Consider the following 17,449-nt stretch of genomic DNA (forward strand, 5'->3'; position numbering starts at 1 on the left):
AAACTTAAGTAGTTTTCGTGATTAAACTCACAAAGTGGCTGAGGAGCCAACTTTTCTAGACCCTAGTGTCTGAGGTGTAGCTTTTCAAAACTTTTCCTCATCTGCATCATCACAACTTTTACACAGCTGTGAAAAATAATGACAAAAAATATAGGGTATTACTAGGGGAAACCACTGACTGTGGTTTTAAAAGGGACGTTAACTTTGGGCTCAAAAGGGACATTGACTGTGGCATCGTAAGAAAAATAGACTTAAACATTGTGCTCCGGGCAGAAAAAAGTGAGAAGTCTTGGTTGGAACTGATGGTGAAAGTTGCCTTGCTGGAGCAATTTCCTTTTGTCCATGATGCTGTTAATTATGTGTGTGTATATATATATATATATGCCTATATGGATATTCCCATGAGAAAAAAAAATCAGTTTTTGTAATGACAAAGTGGTAGCATCATATTCCTTTCTGGATTAGAATATTTTATATTATCAAGATCAAAGTAAAAATTTCAATAACAACTGACAAATTATTTCCTTCAGTTGGGCAGAAGAGAATGAAAAGAAAAACAAAAACGGGAAGAAAAAAAAGCCACAGGGACAATTAAAAGTAGGAGAGGAGCAAGAGGCAGCCAAAACAGAGCACAGACTTTATCAGATGGGCATACAGAGAAGCTGGCTGGCATGACAGTGTGTTACGAGCTGGAGAACAAAATTGATGCTGCGAACACACTGCTTTCCTTTGATGCAGTGACTAGCATCTTACTTAAGAAAAGACACTGTGTACAAGTGCCACACCATTTTATGAGCACTTGACACACAGCATTAATCATTTTTCCTCACTAGAAGCAGCTTGCCAAGTATTGTTCTCTGTTCTGGGAGTGAATTCAATGAGCACTTCACCTACTTAATAGAGACTGAAAGCTGGCCTAGGGTTTCACTTTGAAGGCATTTTGCTGGAGCTTTCCTGTCATAATGCATTCATTTCTATAGGATTTAAAATCTTTAGCTCTTTAAGAGCTACATGGGGACACAGGTATCTGGGGGTCACTCCATGCATTTCAGCATCCTGCCTCCAACAGGTTCCATTTACTGTCAATCTGGGAAAAGATGGAAATGACTCAGACAACTGCATAAAGCTCTCATAGTGGGAAATGTCTTCCTGCCTCCTGTGGATATCAGCATGTGCCCCAAAGCATGAGACTTGATTACCTTACTCCAGATCATAAAACTTCTAATGTTACTATAAAGCCTTCAGGCTACTAGGCATTTTCTTAAAATATAGCTACCACGTCTAGCATGATGACTCCCTGTACAACAGGCTATGTGCCTGATATTTCCTTGTACTAATTACCAATCATTAATATCATCACATGAGCCCTGTACCTAACTCAATGTCCATTTTCAAGAAGCAAAGGGCCACCCATTCTCAGATTCCACCAGAAAATAAAAGCTCAGTCTTGAATTTGGGGCTAATGGGACAATTTGCTTACAAGAAAGGTCTATTCCTCCACTTCCTACAAGCAGCTGTGCACACACACACACACCAGCCTGAGAGCCCAGACCTCCTCTGTAGCATGGACAGCCTTGGAGGAAGCATGCACCTGCCAGCTGTGCAAAGTGGGTCACCAGCCTGACCATTAGCATTTTGCCCAGAGGCTTATTCTCAGCCTTGTGGTGCACATGCTGTTTGGCCCAGGGGCTTGGGTAAAAAAAGCCCTGTGAAGCAACTATGCTTTGGAGAATCTCAGGTCTGAGCTATTCTGGGAGGAAACGAAAAAGAAAGAAAGAAAGACAAAGCAAAGTAGTTTACTGCAGGCTAAGCCTGTAATCTCTTGTAGTAACACTGACAGGTAAATGTTATGTCGTTTGCTTGATCTACTCCATAACCAAAGATGACTCCAAATAGTCTAGGGAAAAGATTTTTTTTCTCTAGCCCTATCTCCTGCAGATCGTTCAGATGTGAAGAGTTCTTACCTTCCCCTAGAAGAGACAAAATGCTCTTCTTTAGAGCTGTTAATATCCAGACGTTTGCTGGGCCCTGGAAGTAAGGGCCTTGCATCTCATCTGGACAGATACACCTGGTAGCATCACTGGCAAAATCCTTGCTGCCTTAAATGAAACCAGGATTGCATTCCCTGACTGCAAAAACTTCAGGTTCTTCAATTTCTCTACAATAAGATCTGTTATTCTCATAAAGCTTTGCTCTAGAGTTACCCTTTAGGCACTTTTTTACCATTATCTTAACAGAGTTTACAGGCAGCATAATCAGATGGATTATACCAAACTCTGCTGGGGCAACTCACACAGTGGCCCTGCAAGCAGTATCCTGTCTACCTCCGTGCAGCTCTTTAACAGTGTGCAGAGAGCTGTGGCATTCCCCTCCTACAGGGATAAGGAGACAAACATACAAAGTTATTTATATATCTAATGTCATCAAAAGAGATGAAAATAAAAATAATTACGCCCATATTGAATACCTGTGTAGATGGCACAGATGAACTACAAGAAGACAAGCAGTAATCTCTGCCGAATAGCAATGATCTCTCTGGTTAGACACAGACCTGAGTAGGGACTGAAAACCTTACACTTGCCAGAAAGAATAACCATATGCCCTATCTATTAAGTTGTGCCAAAAGGCGTCAACATATTTAAAATAATAAAAATACAACTGAATATATATTGCTCTACATAAATATCTCACAAATATTTCACAATTTCAGAAAAACCATAAAGAATTGAGAGAAAAATGGCATGGGTGATACACTGGTATCAGAATGAGATGAAAAACTCTATCTCACAACATGACTGAAATTAGAATGAGGGAAGGTTTGCTGTTTAGCTAAGTGTCTGTATTGGCTTAATTCTTTATGTTATCAGATCTTAATTTAATTTGAATTTTGTGTTGAAATAAAGGCAAGAACTCAAAATTAAATTAAGCTAGAATAGTAAGTTTTTCCCAACTTTAAGATGATATCATCTATTTTTACATGGTTTCTACTTGAAAGCACTTTTTACCCATGCCTTAGATATTGGAGGACATCAACTGAGCTAGAAAATTAAGATCTGGATTTTTAACCTTTCATCTTCAAGGTTTAAAAAAATTTGTAGCAAGGCTTTTTGTTTTGACACAACTAATTCAAATGGCTGCAGTTGTTTGTGAGTCCTTCAATTAATCTGCCCTATGACATTTTCTCTGTGACAGGACACTAGACAAATTTTAATCTGCCTCCATTGTCTGGAGAGACCATTCTGAACCCTTTAGGCTTCAACCAGTTGTCACTAGTCTCAGGGCAGAAACACGTCTTTCAGAAAATATGGATGTGTTCACGTGCAATGGTTCTCCATATGAACCGGAGAGGTGTACTTTTTCTTTCTGACAAACTTCTTTTTTTTTCTGAAAATATTTCATTTATGCACTTTCAATATAAAACTGGAGCAATTTGTCAGAAACTAACATCTGCAAAGAGGAGATCTGGTAAAACACAAATTAGAAATGTTTCTTATGTCTATGCAATAATCGGTTTTCCACTGAATTAGAGAATAAAGTACAGGATAAGCAGGGAAATGATAGTACTTTAAAATAAACATCCTATGAGCATTCTGTGACTTGAATTCCTTGCTACACATATAGAGTGAACCAATTGATTGTTAAGAGCATGTTTATTGAGGATTAACATTCATGCAAAGGATGCAGGCTTCCTAAGCCTCAGCAAATCTGTTTTTAATTTTCAACTGGCATATAACTATCCAAGAATAATGAACCTTTAAAAGCTACACTGAAAGCGTATTGAAGATATTTGTTTCAAACTGCCACTGAAATATTTCTTAGCTAATGGCATCAACATTTTAATGCAGAAATATAGAAATAATCACAGGCTCTCATTTTTATTGCCTTTCACCGAAGAAGGCCTGATTGGAGTAATTAAGTATGCCATTTTAGATTAATCCCTTCTATTTCTTAGAAGATGAAAATGGGTTCCTCCCCACATTTGCATTCATTAAAACCCATAAGTATTGTCTCCTGTTCATGACAGCATTCTAATGACTTTTAAAGTTAGCAACGTTAAAGTTTGGGAAGAAAATAATTTAAAAAAATAACTTCTTGTAAGTTTTCTTACTGCAGTAGCTCACTAAAAACTTTTCAGGTGACATTGATGGGCGGGAAATAGCCATCACTCTGAAGTTGTCACCACTGCAGAAGAGTTCATTGTTGTACTGCACTAACAAAACTGAGCATTAATTTTTAAGGCAAGCATCTGAAGATTAAGTTATCCTCTTGAAATATTAGCTCTCCTTCCAGCAGATGTTGCTGAGCTTGGGTCAGGCCGTGAGAAATTTTGGGCCGGTTCTGTTCTGCTACTCACACTATAGTGGTTCTGGCCACTCTAGCATTTAGCTTTAGCCCCTAGATCACAGACAGCAGACCTCACAACAGCAGTGCACTCACATTAGATATTTGCAAGCTGATCTTTGTGCTGCTTCAATCAAAAAGACCTGTGATCACAGTGCTTGGGTATGTTTTGTTATTCGCAAAAGCTCACTGTCTTAACTCTGAGGAAAGGCAAACATTTCCACTTCTACCTCTATGGGCTCTGGATTGAGACTTCTATTTATCAGATTCTTCATAGATTTGGATAGGTAATTAACAAGAAGAAAGCAAAATAATTATTTAAATTAAATAAACTGTTTCTTATCCTCATATATTTTAAGTTATACCTCATATTGATAAACTCTAAATCCCACAGAACAAACAAGAACAGTCAGAAAACTATCACTGGGGAATTCTTGGGGCAATAAATACACTTCTAGAGGCATGTCAAGAAATTAATACTAAGTGTTAATGGTTACTCTATTAGTCTGTCTAGCTAGTGCATTGATTCTTTTCTTTTGAAGAATCTGCAGCTCTCTGCTTCCTGAGAAAAAATAAAGCCTTGGATTACTCAACAGGAAACCCTACTTTTTCAGAAGACCTTATTATTGCAACCATTCTTTTACGCTAATTCTTCTGGAAAACCTAACAAACAGGAGCAGTTTCACCCAACAAGGTTGCAAGGGTTTGTTCATCTATTCCTGATGAAGAAATCCTCTTCTACAGTTCTACAGTGCTTATTCTTGTGTTCAGACTGAGCTTCCTCATGATGAGAATAAACAAATAAGTAAAGTAAGTCCTCTTGCCATGTATCTTAATGATCCCTTTCAGCAATGTGATGCCCATTACCGCAAATATGTAGGAACTTCAAGATTTGAATTTACATAAACTCATGCAACAGAAATCCTATGTATCCACGGTTGACAGATGTGAAACTTAGACTGAGAACCTGAGCAAAATGTAGCCTGTTGTGGCTCCATGGCTCAGTGATTTGTCAAAGATAACACAGGAAATATGTGACAGAGATTTTAATTTAGGTTTCCTAAATTTGCGGCTATCATCCTGACCATCCTCCTGTCTTTTTCCTCTCATCAGTAATATCACCACAATGATCTTTACCAAGTATCCAACACGTATTTGGAGAAGAAGTGGGAGGTAGCTGCTAGAGCTAAAAAGAAAACCTATGTTTTAGAAAGAAAACAAGTCCTGTACTTGTCAACTGGCACCCACACTTTGCAAATGAGCTTTGCTTTCTGTTCAGGGTGCAATTAAAAAATGCTATTTATTGTGGACATATGCAAAATATGCACAGAGGACAACTATCACAAGTTGGGCAACAAAGTAACCAAGCAGCCAAACCACTAAACCCTGAATACCCTGAGAATCGCTTTCTCTAGCAGAAAGACCGAAGAAGTCTGAGGACTTATCCACTGCTGTCAGGACTCTGCTTTTACTCTGTGCAAAATGGAGGCTTACTCTTGCTCTACTCCGGGTCTCATGACCTAACTGAGAGATAAGCCCTCCTGGCCTAAGTGGTACCATGGCTGGTCTTCAGAACATAAAGCTTTCTGCATAGAACATCCATATTAATTTCATAACACAAGATTGCTGTGGAGAAACATGCTGAGATTGAAAATTGCTCTTATGAAGTAGCCTCACATTCCTGTGCATCTCTGGCATGCCATAACCCTACCCAGTCTGCTGCCTCCACCAAAACAATACTTCTTTATAGAAAAGGCCCCTAGCCACAATTGCAATTGAGGGTCTGTTGTTTTGACGTGACCTTAGGCATAGGCCACATCCATTCACAGGACAAAGGAGAGTAAGTCCTCTTTATTATTTCCTCCAGAGAGAAGCAAAGCATGGGAGAAGGTAAAACTGTACAGTCACATATTTGCTGACAAATATACACTAAAAAGGCAAGTCTGCTGTAAAACTGCATTTCTTCTCAGCAGAGGAATGAAACAGCAAGATAAGAGAGAAAAGTAATTATCTGAAATTTATCGGGAAGTGGTTTTTGGGTTTTTTGTTGTCATTTTGCCAGAACCCTGAGAATCCAAGAGAACTTAGTGTCCCCATTTGGGCTGAAAGTGGCCATAATAAACAACTGGAGGGTGCTGATAGCATATTGCCCTACATGCATTCTCCACAATATCCTTGCATTGCTCATTTTAAAACAAGAAAAACATTTCCTGCCTGGATACATAACAGCAAAGGGCAAATTTCTGGAATGGCCTGAGACAAAGGCAGGGTTTTTGTTTTGTTGTCTTTTGTTTTAATGAGACTTGGAGAATAATAATGGTTCAGGATACCAGCAAACAGCCCAGTTGGGCTTTTGCTTTAGTTCTCAGAAGGCAGAAAAACAACCTCTCTGGTCTGAAGACATTTTTTCGTTACATCTCAGTCAGGAAAGTCTGCTAATAATGGGAGGCTGGTATTGCTCTTTCTAGACTGTACATAAAAAGGCTTTCAAGTATTAGTATTTCTTTATGTTGTGAGTGATGCAGTTGCCTTTTCTCAAGATATTTCTCCACTGCAGTTGTAGCAGCAATGATAATGACTGTTAGTAGCCAGGCATGGAGCTGGACCAAGCACAAAAATGTAAAAATAACCCTTACAGTCAGTCTTTTTTCTAATACTTATTAATTATTTCACATAAGAAACTAATTGGCATTTGAAAATGCACTAGTTACTCAACTAAATTATTTTAAAATATCTTGAATAACATATCAGTTCATTAAAGTCAGAATCAGAGAAACTCAAGATTTGGAGAATCTGCTCAATTTTCCCATCAGAAGCAAGATGTCTGACTTTGACTAGTGTTTTCATTATTTTTGCTTATCTGTCTTGCAGAGAACTCTTAACATCACCCTTAAGTGCAATAGGATCCAAGGACAATGTTTTGATTGCATTCAAAAATAATTTCTTGTATAACAGAAGAATATATACAAAGATATTCAACTCCTGCTTCTCAGCCCAACCTTCCGTAGGGTATAATATCAACAGTTACGAGAAGTTTCCACTTTCCTCAGCTCTTAGTTCAGAGTAGAAATAAAAGCAAGAGACACATGTGGATGATTCTGCTTTCACATCACTGAAAATCAGGACTAGATCCAGAAAGATCAAGTGAGCTGTACTAACATTATGTTACCATAAGCGAGAGCGCAAGTGATATGTAATACTGCTGTAACTGTTGGCAGAAAGAGTTCTGCCCTTTTGTGTATTTGTTCTTGTAATTTTGACTGTCTGCCTCGTATCTTTTCACATGCTGAATTTCATAGTTATGCTAGCCCCTGTTTATTTCTTTTTGTCTGGTGACACCCACTCGCAGATATTTTCATTGAGGTTCTCCTGATAAGGTTAGGAAATCTTGGTAGGTCAGGAACTTTGAACAGTGTTTTGAAGTTGAAAGACTAACATTAACTCCTTCTTTTGGCCAAAATTGCAACCTTTGCTATAAAAAGTCTGGATTATTTCATTTTAAAAGTCTTTATAAACAAATTTGAACCCCTAATAATAACTCTTATATTTCTCTTTTCAACTCTCCACCTAAATTTTCACAAGTCTCTTTGCTCATCATCTTTTTATAACACAGAGAGCACTTAGCACAGGGCTTATTATTAGGAACAGCTAATATATTTTGCAGTACTGGCAGCTTTAGGTATGCCCCCTCTTTCTAATAAACGGAACTGGTAACATGCAGTATTGTCTCTTCCTTCAAACCTTTTTGTATCATCATATCTCTAATATATTTGACTATGAATATACTTGAATATGTATACTTATTAATATACATACTAATAAGGGAGTAGCACTCATATCACATAATCACCACAAAGTTATGACATCTGGTCAAGTCAGTTCCTCTGGTTTCTTCTGTAGTTGGAAGAGAGAAATCACTGCTTCTAGATACTAGTCTTCCTAACTTTAGATCAATGAACTGAATTGCCTCTCTTCAATTAGAGCCCTACTCTAGACAGCTAGCATGGACTAGATGTTAGCTTTCAAGTGGCAATATCGAAATGAGATGAATCTGAATTCTGGTCACAGGAGCTGAGGTCCCCAAGCACAGGGTGAATGGAAAAGGATAAGATTAGAAATAGTGTTTTCAAGCAGAGAGATTATAAATTTCACCCCAGATTCTTATCATACTATTTGAAAATATCTCCAGGGCTAATGTGGTAAGACTAAGGGCAGAAGAAGCTTCATTAAAGCATCTTTTCCAGTGTGCACAGGTAACAGAGTTAATTGAGCACAGGTAAAGCCACTTGTATGGGTATAATGACCTATATTCAAGTGAAGATGAAGGACAAGAAGATTTCTCAAAAGACCAGGAGTGCTAAAAAAATTACACAGAAGGTAAGTTAGCACGGTATGATTGGTTTGGCAAGACAACAAATGGGGTATTTTTCCCTTTTTACGAATACAATGAGGAAAAAAACCAAAAACCACAAGGAAGAAGATTTAAATGAAAGCATAGCACTGACAGAAGACTAGATGGGAACACGGGGGCCACAGAAACACTTAGGATGATTGTCAGAATGGCGCTCTAGGAGCAGTGCAGCAGCATGTCTTTGTGGATGTGTGATTAACTCTGCACTTTATGTGTGACCCCAGGAGAGAGCCCTCCATTCAGCACAAATAGAGAGTGTCAGGTCTTTTGAAAGAGGTAGAGTGGATGCCTCCATTTACAGAATCATAGAACCACAGAATCACAGAATATGCTGAGATGGAAGGGACCTACAAGGATCATCAAGTCCAACCCTCAGCCCTGCAAAGGACCATCCCCAAGAGTCATACCATGTACCTGAGAGTATCATCCAAACACTTCTTGAACTCTGTCAGGCTTGGTGCTGTGACCACTTCCCTGGAGAGCCTGTTCCAGTATCCAACCACCCTCTGGGTCGTTACATAGGACTCAAGACCCTTTTTGGTACTGACACATATCACTGTTAAAAACAGATTTCTTACAATGGTTAAAGGAGTGAAAAAAAAATTCTGCTCATCCTTCTCCATCCAGTCTATGCTTCCTTCTTTTTAAAGTGAGGATTTTGCTAACTGCTTTCATGGGTAGTTTTAATACATGAACAAATGTCTCAGAAAAGTACCTAACAAACATTAATGGTTATTTTAGTTTTCAATTTAAATCCCATTTCACACTTCCAAGATAGGAAAAAACACTTCCATAACTACCTTCTGCTCAAACTACAGTTATGAAGGTCATAACCCCTTAAAAAAGAGTGTGAAACTGAAAATACTGGCAATCATTTCAGCAGAAGATCCCCACTCTACACTGCTATAAGAAGGATTTGGAAAGAATGATATTTATGACTTCAGCCATCACTTTCTTCTAGAGCTTAAAATTTTTTCCATAAAGTGTTTTTATTATCTTCAAGATGCTCTAAAAAATGTTTTTTCATCCCTAAATGTGGGTCAGATTAGGCAGTCAAAAATGACTTAGAGCACCACCACTTTAAACAGGACTTGCTGGTGCAAGTAAGAACTTTTTGGATGTAGCCAGTGCTGTAAAATCTGACCTAGTATTACCAGACACTAGTGAAATGGTCTCCATTTATAACTTTATGGTCACTTTAGAATAAACAGTACTAATGAGGGGTGAAGTATGTGAATGCTAAGCAGAAGTGTTTATTCTGTATCAGTACCCCACTACCAAAACTCAATTTGGTATTGGTGGACATTTTACCCTTTAAGGAGAAGACACATTTGAGAGAATTACAAATTCTCTTCTATTATTTTTGTTCCAAAAAGAAAATGCATTTTGATACAGAACTCAATCCAGCCAAAAATATTTGCTTGCTAAAGACTGTAGGTCTAAATAAAAATAATCCTGTAAGGGAGCAGGAGTGGCAAGGCTGGCCATAAAGGAATCCACATAGGTGTGTGCTAAGGCACAGGACACATGCAGTGTGTATGGATAAGAGTGGACATTAGATCCAAAAGCAGAACTAAGTTCTTGAAGTACAGGTATTGTTGCAACACTGAGTTTTTCTGGCTGTGCTCAAAAGCTTAGATCTCCAGTTTCCTTTTACTATGCTTCAGCAGAGCTAGGCATCCGAGATTTGAGCACGAAATCACCTGCACTCCATCATTCACAGCTGTCAAATGGGACAGGCTGAGCCTTGGTACCTGCTTTCCTCAAGATTCTGGTTGATGCCCAAAGAAGGGTGAGTCACTTCATGCAAAGTTTGGGTAAAAAAAGAAACTGCCCTGCAACCTGCTAAACCTTAAGTGCCATGCTCCCTTTCCCTCTCTTCCTGGCTCAGTGAGTTCTGGATCCCTCATTGCATAAGGTTTCCTCTTAAACAGAAACTGTGGGAAACAAATTTTCCAAAAGCCAGATGATTAAGAAATTCTTCAAGGACATCTAAAAGCAGACATCCCATGGACTGGACAACTGTACTATATGAATAAGTAACTTCTTGAGAACTAAGGCAGAATAAATCCTACCTAAATGTCCATCAAAGTACAAGCTATGGCTTAAAACTTGACATCACATTCCTGATACAAAACTAGTTGGTGTCCAGACTTCTGAAGCTTGGTGATAACTAGACTTAAAATGCTTTAAATTAGCTTCTTGTTTGTTTGTTTTTATAAACAGTTACCTCTACACAGGGAACCACGAAAGTAACAGCACAGCACTTTAAGACTTCATACCCATTCGTCACAGGAACGGATAAATATTTTGTTCTTTTTATAACACACTTTTGATATTATGTCTTTTTGTATCTGAGGACTAGTAATAGAGACACTATTTCAGGCCATGGAGTACATATTCCCTTTGAATAGCTCACATTCGTAGAAAGGCCAAAAGCAAGCAAGCAAGCCAGACCGTCACTGCCAGCCCACCGCACTGGACTTCTGTTCAGCAGCGAGGACAGAAACTGACAAAGTGTGAGAGTTTTCTGCTAAATACACCTGGTATAAGCACTAACTCGGGGCCCCACTTGCTGGAAAGCAGCTCTGTGAAGAAAGACCTGGGGCTCCTGGTGGACAACAAGCTGTCCACGAGCCAGCAGTGTGCCCTTGTCTGGATCCCTTTCCCCACCCACGACGTGGGGCGACCCAGTTCTAGTTCCAACTCCATCTGAGGAACCATTCCGATGTCTTGAAAGATGGGGAAAGGGAACTCCAGCGTCAGGGGTTTCAGGTCCTGAGCCTGGAGGGGAGAGGTGCCCTCCCCTCCCCCCACGCACGTGGTCCCATGGCAGGCACGGAGACAGCACACCGGGCGTGGAGAGGAGGCAAGAGAGAGTTTATTGTTGGGGGTGTTATATTTATAGGGTTAGGGAGAATCACAGGTTAACCAATTAGAAGTCTCAAGGGGCTTACAGGAACACCGAATCACAGGAAGGGGTTTACAAGGTCCAATGAGAAACACCTCAGGACACCTTCCCAGGATACTCCTGCATGGGACAACACTTGTTGTGGGGGGTGTTGGGAAGAAGAAGCATGTGTTTGCAAAGAGACCACCAAAAGCCATTTTAAGACATGTTTAAACAACAGTTTTCCCATATAATGCAGGTTTAGTGCCACACACTTGTTGCCAAGCAGGCCAATGGAATCCTGGGGTGCACTAAGAGGAGCATTTCCAGCGGGACAAAGGAGCTGATCCTGCCCCTCTACTCAGCCCTAGTGAGGCCACAGCTAGAGTACTGTGTCCACTTCTGGGCTCCTCAATACAGGAGAGACATGGAGCTCCTGGAGCCGGTCCAGAAGAGGGCAACAAAGATGATTGGGGGACTGGAGCATCTCTCTTATGAAATGATTCAGAGAGATTTGGGCCTGTTCATCCTCAAGAAGAGATGACTGAGAGGGGACCTCATCAATGTCTATAAGTATCTGAAGGGAGGGTGCCAAGAGGATGGAGCCAGGCTCTGCTCAGTGGTGCCAAACAATAGTACAAGAGGCAATGGGCAGAAACTGATGCACAGGAAGTTCCCCTCAAATATGAGGAAGAACTTTACTGTGTGGGTGACCAAACACTGGAACAGATTGCCCAGAGAGGTTGTGGAGTCTCCCTCACTGGAGGTGACATTCAAAAACTGTTTGGACTTGAGCATTAGATGAAAAGGGGCTGCTCCTTCTCCCTTGGGTACATCCAAGTTGCAGCCCAAACTTGTTTCTTATGACACCTGTCATGCACATGACAGTTTCAAAGACACACGCTTGGGAATTTCCACATCCTCATGAATCTCAGAAAGTTAAGTCCCTCAGAACTCAATTCAACTCTCTTTTGGACAACCAGAAGATTCCCATTGGCTGCAGTCAAGATTGAACTGACAGCGATACTTGCTGCCAAGAGCAGCATTTCCTTTAACAGTGGATGGGTAACGTGGAAGCTTTCAATCATAGGAAACAACTGGAAGCTGTAATGTTCTGTGCTGTAAGTATCCCCAGGAATTTGCTTAGAAAAAGGAAGCTGAGGATACAAAAACAGTCCTTTGTTTTAGTCTTCAAGTACCATAACAAATTAATTATGTATTGTAATATTTAATCTCACTTTTCCCAGCAAAGTATTTTGTGAAGTTTTTTTTTTATATAATACATCTGCTAGCTTCTGCACTTTGTTTCTCACTAAATCCCTCTCTCTCCTATTTAAATGAATTAAAAATATATCCTGTTCTGAGCTATTGACACATCTCAAGGTAAGGCACTTCTCTGACTTGGAAAGTATTACATCCCACTGGTATCTGGCTCTCGTGGACATGTGGTTCCTTCCCACTCAGCTTTCGGTGGACTGCTTCAGTGGACATCATTAAAGCAAAAAAATGATAACATCCTGGACAAACTGCATCTTGAAGCTTAAAAAATCCTGTAAAGGGGTACAGCCTAATACTGTTCCTGTGGCTCACACTGTCCCAGATGCAGTTTCTTAGAAGATCCAACCCTATGCGGCTGACGTTTTTCCATGGCCTACCTCTATCCTGCGTTAAACAAACAGAGAAAACACCTAGAGCTGCCTTGAGAAGTGGGGCTGAAGAGGAAAGCAAAGACCTTCCACAGAAAATTCAGTAACAAATTAACAAAAAAATATTCAATACTAAAATAGTTCACACTTCACTGGAAACAGAAATGGTAACATAATACCAACATGCTATAGCTGGTGGGCTTTGCACTCTTAATTCCCTCCTTAGGCAGAGTTCTCTGATTCAACCACATTTTCCAGGGCACAACACAGCCTCCTTACTTGGAGAGGAGATCTGGTTCATTACAGGAGCCAGAGGTCGACATAGGAGTGTGCCTTTTCATCAGAAAACTTGAACACAAAGTTTCAAGTATACTTTTGTACCCCAAATTAATTTGTTCTGAATACTGGCATTTTACTAGCAATATGAAGAATAGTAGATAAATAGACAGGTACATAGACAGGCAGATGGACAGGCAAATTTTCTACCAAAGGCAAACATTTTTTCATGTACTGTTTTTGAAAAGACAGTTTTCAAACATCTATAAAAAACACTGAATATCAGAGAATAATCAAAATTTGAAATGAGCAGCAATTAAAAGTCAAATTACAATGTAGAGATTAATAACCCTCTGGCCACACGTCTGTTTATGCTAAAAACACTGTAAGCTTAAGTCATGGTCCTGCAAGACTAAGAGGAAGCTGAATTGTCACAGAAGTAGCAGTCGTGCCTGAATTCATAGTCCTCGAGGTGCATTTGATGTCTTGCTATGTAAATGTTTTTCTGATCCACAATAACAATAAAACAAATGGTGTACCACATACCATTCTCCAACTGATAGTGACATTTTTACAGGACATATTTGAACACAATGCTATATTGTTCACATGTCTGTACAGTTTTTAGATCAGGACTGGCTGAGCAGCTTGGAGGAGAGAAACAATTAGTTCATTTAGAAAATTATGCCCTTGCAAAATTCATCATATCATTCCTGGATGTTTTATGCAGGCAGCTAAAGTGATGTAGAATCAACTATGTGGAAAGAAAAGATAATTTCACTTCAGAACTCATACTCTCAGCTGATGGGAATAAGTTCTTCTTCTCTTGCCTCTTTAATTCTTAGTTTGAAAATTATTGTCTGGGAAATCTGACTCCAGTTAGCCACCTGCCAAGTATTGACTCATATCTGTGTACAAGATGTTCCCAATTCTTGTGAGTGTATTTTTATCTCTTTGTAAAACATATCACATCATCCACTTTTTGAATACACGGTAAGAAAGCAGAAAGGACCCCCAGCATAACCAAAGGGTCAGATTCTGGGGGTTCTTTCCCTCCTGCTTTCTTCGGATTGCATCTTTCCACTCTCAATGCCTTTTGACAGAACTGCTCTGTATCATTTAGAAGCATTGTCATGGACTCTTAAGTACCACTAAGTTATATGGCAAATCTCCAGTCCTTGTTTTTTATAAGATGCTGATGAATTTGTCTGCAATGAATATAAGGTGTCTGGATAACAAGCTGGCTAAAATGGCTCAGTTCCCATTCCTAAAGTACCAGGTGAGAGCGTTTCTCTAGTGATGACAGCATTCAAACATAGTAACATTTATGGTATCAGCCTTACATTGATGCCACTTTCCAGCACATTCAATGACATCTGGGCATTCTTGAAATTAATTTGAGCTCTTTTGTGTGTGTATGTGGGCACATGTGTGTGTACATACTGACTGAGAACAAGGGAGAAAGGAAGAGTTGCTGTTTTACATTTAGTATGGATCCTGAAAAGGTTCGACTGCTAATAAACACTAAACATCACTTATAATCAATCACTTAGGTAGGCCTTGCACTTGAATGTGGTTCAATCTCCCATCAAGGCACTTATCATGCCAGAGGGATACCCTAAGGGGAAGAGGAGCACTGCAGGTAATCACTGCAAAGTGCAGATGGAGCAGGGCAGTCGATGCACTCAGAACCCTAACATCTACCACTGGATAACAGTCAGGCAAGTTCTCTTTAACCTCAAGCTAGCACATCAGTTAATTTACGCAGACTAGGAAAGAAATTCCTGTAGAAACTTGCAATTTGTTTCCTGTTAGTGCATTGTTGACTTATCTGTTGGCTGTTCTTGCAGCATAGCACTCACGGAAACCTGAAGTCACACTGTTAGGACTTGCAGCCTTTCATCTGGTGAGCTGCAAAAGACCCTGGGATTTTCATAAGCCAGAAATAGCTGGAAACTATTAAGGCAGTATGGGAGAGCACCCCAGATCTCCCTGAAGTGCATTGATACCCACCTAGCTGTTCAGCAGAAATTTGATAAGTCAATATGGTTGTGACTGTGCTGAAAAAGCAATTGCTATGTAAACAAGACTGTCCACACCACTTAATGAATCTAGCCTTTGGTCCTCAATATCCCTGAAGTGTAACTTCATTGAAATGATACAGATGAATGAACCTAAGTGCTGTTGAAAAAAAGACCAAAAGTCCCTTCTGCTAAACTCTCAAACAGATTAAGTCCTGTAGGTTTGATATTTTGGGGTTGCCCAAAGGAGATTGCTTCAGAGATAGAGTGGACTTGATGGGTAGGTTTGTTCATAAGGAGAGGTCGATATACCCACCTCCTTACCATTCTTCTTTGCCCTGTGGCCAACTGTGGCTGACAAAAAGTACAAGGACAAGACAAGCACAGAGTGGTGCATTCATCTGGAAGAAATGGCTGCAGTTTCTAACTACAGATCAGCATAGCCTTACTTTCTCAGCGAGTACCTGGTTTTGAAATTTGGACTTCTTAAATTATTCAGAGGATTGAACACTGAAAGCAGAAAAGAATGGAAAAATCAGAGAAAACAAAGTCTGATGTCTCTTGAAGAGCAACTTGAGACTCTGGCTGCCACTTCGTCCACTGGTTTCATTTGGCAGAAGTCAATTATATAATGACTCCACAGCCCACAGGACTGCTTTAGAGCATCTTCAGATTGCTTTCATGACCGTCTTTCTATGGAGTGCAGAGTGTCTTCCTTGCTCTCTTCTATCATGATCACCTTCAGTCCTAGCTCTTTCTTTAGGAGAGATACAGGAAAAAAACCCAGTCTTTCCTGCCAAGGAACAATACATATTCCCATTATGTAAAGAGCAGACGTATGGACTTTGCTTCCACAAAACAAATAACACTTTCTTTAAGCAGTTGTATCTGAAAGGGGTGTATGCTAGAACCAAGAAAGAAAATATAATTAAAAGTGAAATTTTCCACAGTAAATAATGTCCCGGGTAAAAAGCTTAAGTGACAGAGCTTTGAGAGACTGAAAAAGCTTATTAACTGAGATAATGATGCCTGCAACTATGTATCATTAAAATGACAGCTTACCACGCAAGTCTTGCAGTACCAATCATCAGCAGTCCCAGCCTTAGCACACTGGCTGGCCAGGTTTCGGCAGCAGCTGCAGTGGTAACATGGCTGGAGCTGCTCCTGTGAGATTTGGAGATAAAAAAAGAACACCCTATCTGACTCACTGAGTTAATAACTGTCAGCTCTGCCAACACTGTATTCAGTGTCTGGGAAGCTGATAAAGTAAATTTCTGCCCATATTGGTAATGGCAGTGATTCACTGAAAGCAGTTGGAAAGATGTTAGAATCATGTAACAGGATTAGGATTTCTCTACCTGGCAAAAGAAAGAGGGATTTAAAGTATCACAAATTCTCCCTGAAATCTTTCTTTAGCATTGGTTTTCATTTCCATTTTTAGTTGGATCTCTGTTCTCAACCATCTTTCTTTCTGTTTCTTTCTTTCTTTTTTTTTCTTTCTTTCTTTCTTTCTTTCTTTCTTTCTTTCTTTCTTTCTTTCTTTCTTTCTTTCTTTCTTCTCTTTCTCTCTTTCTTTCTTTCTTCTCTTTCTCTCTTTCTTTCTCTCTCTCTCTCTTTCTCCTTCTCTTTCTCTCTTTTTTTTTCTTTTCTCCTTTAATCTCTCTCTCTCTCCTTCTCTATCTTTCATTTGGTCTTTTTATCATGCTCTATTTTTGTCTTTCCTCAGAAGTGTGCGTGACGGGAACCCAGGAGTAACTTATAACTCACACATGTGCATCTTCACAGTGTTTTGCAGATCACTCTTTTCCCTTGTTGCAAGGGAGGATGTGTTTCAAAAGTCAATTTTAGAAGAACTAACTAAGGT

The 17,449-nt window shown here is 39.6% G+C and overlaps 1 long non-coding RNA gene across 1 annotated transcript in view; it reads right to left on the reverse strand.

Moving 5' to 3' along the window:
• Positions 1-17,449, reverse strand: part of LOC135411643 (uncharacterized) — an 82,823-nt gene that overhangs the window by 8,865 nt on the left and 56,509 nt on the right. The gene's annotated exons all lie outside the window — the stretch shown is intronic.

The sequence above is a fragment of the Pseudopipra pipra genome, chromosome 3 (assembly GCF_036250125.1).
Source record: "Pseudopipra pipra isolate bDixPip1 chromosome 3, bDixPip1.hap1, whole genome shotgun sequence".
In the NCBI taxonomy this organism is placed as follows: Eukaryota; Metazoa; Chordata; class Aves; order Passeriformes; family Pipridae; genus Pseudopipra; species Pseudopipra pipra.